The sequence below is a fragment of the Onychostoma macrolepis genome, chromosome 17 (assembly GCF_012432095.1).
Source record: "Onychostoma macrolepis isolate SWU-2019 chromosome 17, ASM1243209v1, whole genome shotgun sequence".
NCBI lineage: Eukaryota > Metazoa > Chordata > Actinopteri > Cypriniformes > Cyprinidae > Onychostoma > Onychostoma macrolepis.
This window is the reverse complement of record NC_081171.1, coordinates 5,819,919-5,823,873: the sequence shown is the minus strand read 5'-3', so window position 1 is coordinate 5,823,873 and position 3,955 is coordinate 5,819,919. Positions and strand designations below refer to the sequence as shown.

General features: G+C 39.6%; 1 non-coding gene across 1 annotated transcript; it reads right to left on the bottom strand.

Moving 5' to 3' along the window:
* Window positions 1–2,551: 2,551 nt before the first annotated feature.
* On the bottom strand, window positions 2,552–2,634 carry trnal-uaa (transfer RNA leucine (anticodon UAA)). Its single transcript has one exon. It is a non-coding gene; the product is annotated as a tRNA-Leu (tRNA).
* Window positions 2,635–3,955: the final 1,321 nt, after the last annotated feature.

Genomic DNA, 3,955 nt, shown 5'->3' with positions numbered 1-3,955 from the left:
GACTTGAGAACTGAGGTACGAAACCAATGCCTTACACATCACTTGATGATTAATGGTATTATCAGGTTCGCTTGGTGCCTTAAAATACCCACCAAGCGACAAGAAGTGAAGCCTTCTAAATCATCCTAAAACAGCATTGGCCGTTAGCCAGGACAAGAAATCCGTCTGTTCAGATGTCAGTGGTACATTAGGTTGGGTGTGGTGGAAAACGGAAAGCATTGACACTTAGAGACATAAAGATGGCAAGCGATAGCATGCGTAGCTGCAGGCGAGAGATGAAGACGGAGATTGCTCCGGGGAAGGAAATGAGGTGGTCAGTGACCACGCCACATGCTAATCCTCTCTTTCTCGGTCTGGCTGCACCGGTTCCCGTCTCCGTGTCTGTCTCGCAGGCGAATGGGATCGGATCTGGTGCTCTTTCAGCGCCAGCACTAGAGTGCTCTGGCCATGTTTTTTCAATTGCACTGATGAGACAGGCTGGCTCCTAATAAACGTAGCCTTTGGTTTAAATGACAGGTCTAATTTCACATACTGTGATGAGAGACTGTGGAAAAGTGTGGCACAGTCTGAGACACGCGAAATGGTGCCTGAGTCATTCAGATCCTTCTAGATTAATTCCATTTCCTGTGAAGATTAAGTGTGCTGCAGAGCTGATATCTGATTAGGGTACTTGGGGGAGTTGTTTATAATTAGTTTGGGTGTAATCTCATTTCACAGCACCTTGTGGGGAGGCAAATGTTTTCGCAAATTTATCTGCATAATTGGTCAAGGTGTTAATCAGGTTTGAAGATACCTGCTGGCTAGATAAAGCAAAGAATAGGCCTGTTCTACATAACATCACTGAGGAATTATGGGTAAATGATATTGCTCAGCATTCTTTATATTATACAACATTATCCATATCATATATGGAGAGTCATATTTGAAGTTGTCATAAAATAAAACAATAAACTATGTGATATTGTGCAGTACAGTGATTTTCCCACAGGAAATTGTGGGAAATTATGAAGTACATAGTTCTAAAATCTTTTTAAATTAACTACATTTGAAGTTGTCAAATGTAATGTGGTTTTCACTGTTTTTCTAATCATGACTCACAGTTCCACATAAACCAGTGTTTGACCAAATGTAGAGCTGTCCACCAGACAGATGGTTCCTCTTGTGTTTTTCACTTCCACACTCTTCCTTTAGCTCACGCACAGGTTAGAAAGAAAGTCTCAAGCCTCAGACACACGCCAAATGAAGCTCCACTGCCATAATATTTGTCTTGACACCCAAAGCTTCCTGAACTCTTTTTGAAGGAAGAGATTGGAGGTGTCATCTGTATGGCACATTAAAGACCTCTGGCTGTTTATTTGTTGTCAGATGGGAAGGCAGGGTGAGAAAAACCAGGCCTGTCCTGCTGTTCAGCACCCCACAACCAAAGGGAAGTGGACCTTTATTGGTGACCCCAACCAGGGCACACTCAGGTTTGCCCAATTTATGGATGCTCCTGCACAATTCAGTCACAACGAGGGTCTGTATTTGGGGATGTGCGACGTGGCAGATGTGCTTGAGGAAAACAGCACAAAGAAAAAGTTGTAATTTAAGGTGGTGAAGAGAAAAAAAAACCTAATGAATGTGTTTTGCATATGTCTGGATAATTACTAATTCCAAGCAGCTAATGTTAATAATTTAGTTATAATGCATGATCTCACTAATGGATAGATCAAAGGTGGGCAAATATGGATTTACATTTACATTTTTTAATGCATTTTCATCACAATTCTTTTCAGGATGGGTGGGCAGTCAATAAACCAGCACAGTTGCCTCAGTGAGGCACCGGAAAATAAATGTGGATTATTATGTGGACACTGTTAAAACCATCTATTTGAGCTGTAATAACATGCCACTCAAAGCTATTGCCTGGCAACAAACCACTGTATGATTTTACAAAATGCTTGTTAGAAAGGGAAACATGGGCAATAACTTGGCATCTGAATGCAATGGCTTTGTTCAAATACATTTAATACTTTGAAGCAAAAACATGCAAAATCTAATCTATGTATGTTGTTTAACATTTGACTAAAATTGTATTTTTGAAAATGTGTTTAGGTCTTAAAGATCAGATACTGAAAGTAGCCTTTCCATCTTTCAAGATGCAACCTATATGTATCATCAGAGCTGAGTAGATTACTTATCAAATTGTAATCCGTTACTGAACGCAAATTAGGCTACGTGACAAAAGTTGTAGTTAGTAACGTAATCCATTACACTACACATTTTAGATAATATAATCAGACTACTTTTTTTATTACGTTTAGATTACTTTTGACTTAACTCGTTTATCGCATTTATTTAAATAGGATAATCTTGTACCATATAGATTTATCTAGGAATATAGGAATCTGATTAAGTAATCCAGATTACATTTAATGTACAAAATGTAAATGGTTTAAGGTCTGGCTGGTTAGCACAACCCAGTTAGTCCCTGCTGGTAGACGCTGTAACTACACCATAGACCCACAACACACCTGCAGAGCAACTTCGTATTATAAAGATTGAACTGCACTACCAGGAGTGGGGTTCGAACCCACGAGGACATTTGTCCATTGGATCTTAAGTCCAACGCCTTAACCACTCGGCCATCCTGGTCCCTGTGTGTGGGTAATAACCCTTTTGTTTCTTTCACAGGAGTACTTTAGGAGCACTTAAACAGCAGAGCAGCATTACTGTATGAACCCACAAAGCATCTTTTTCCATGGGAGGCCATTTAAAGGTTGATCTGTATGCTGATGACATCATATGTGCAGAGTTTTCTCCTGGTATTGTTCTAAATGTGACCATATTTACTCAACCTTTCAATATTACGCTAAGAAATTTATGAGTGAGTGTGCACAGCATATGCATGAATGCATAAAATGCAATGATCTGCCACAATTTCCAAGTATTTCTTTTTACACAGTAATGGAAAGTCTCTCAAGCTAATGCTGATGTTATTATTATGGTGACCAATATGCTGGATATCGACTTCATATTCTGAATGAATGGATTTGATCTCATTACTTATGAAATGAAAGTGTGGGCAAAACAAAAACAAAATAGAACTGTGTGCAACAAAGTATTCAAAGGCATTTAGAAAATACAGTTATGCCATAATCTTTAATTGAATGCCTGACTAGTCCTTAATGGAAAAATGTCCATGTAATATAATTTATTGTTTGTAAATCACATGAAATTGCTTTTGAATGCATTAGAAAGCAATGAAAAGACTGCATTCATTAAATCGTCCCCAGTCTTGTGGGGATGGAAAGCACACATAAGTCAGTAACCATGGTTTCTGGTGGCTTAATATTGCAGGGCTGCCATAGCGACAGAGAGATCAACACTGACTCTGTGCGCTGTAGAAGGTGTGGATAGCATCTATATACAACCTGTCAGTCGCTGGGCTCAGTTCCTCACGCTTTCTGAAACTGCAGGCATCCCTCCTGACATGGTTCTTATTAGCACTCATATAGTGAAGTGCTCATGTGAGACGAGACCCGTTTCGTCAGAAACACACAGCCGCGGTACACATGGGAGAGCAGGGAATGAGGTTTCTGAGGAAAAAACAAACATCTGGTTATTAAAATGACCTCGGCACACTGTCCAACTGTTTGACCAATAGTTTGTCGTCTTTGTGGCAAACACTGATTTGAAGTCTTGCTTGAAAACCTCTAGTCTACTGTCTTTTTGTTGGTGCTGACGTATGTTTTCATTTCCATTCCTTTTTTAGCAAATGCTTTTATCTAAAGTATTTGTACTTCTTTACCAGGAGTGGAGCTCGAACCCATTTGTCCATTGGATCTTAAGTCCAACGCCTTAACCACTCGGCCATCCTGGTGACTGCATCATCTTAGCACCCCTTTGTTTCTTATACAAGTATTTCAGAACCACTTTGTTGGTAACCAAAGCATATTTAAATGTTGCAACAAAC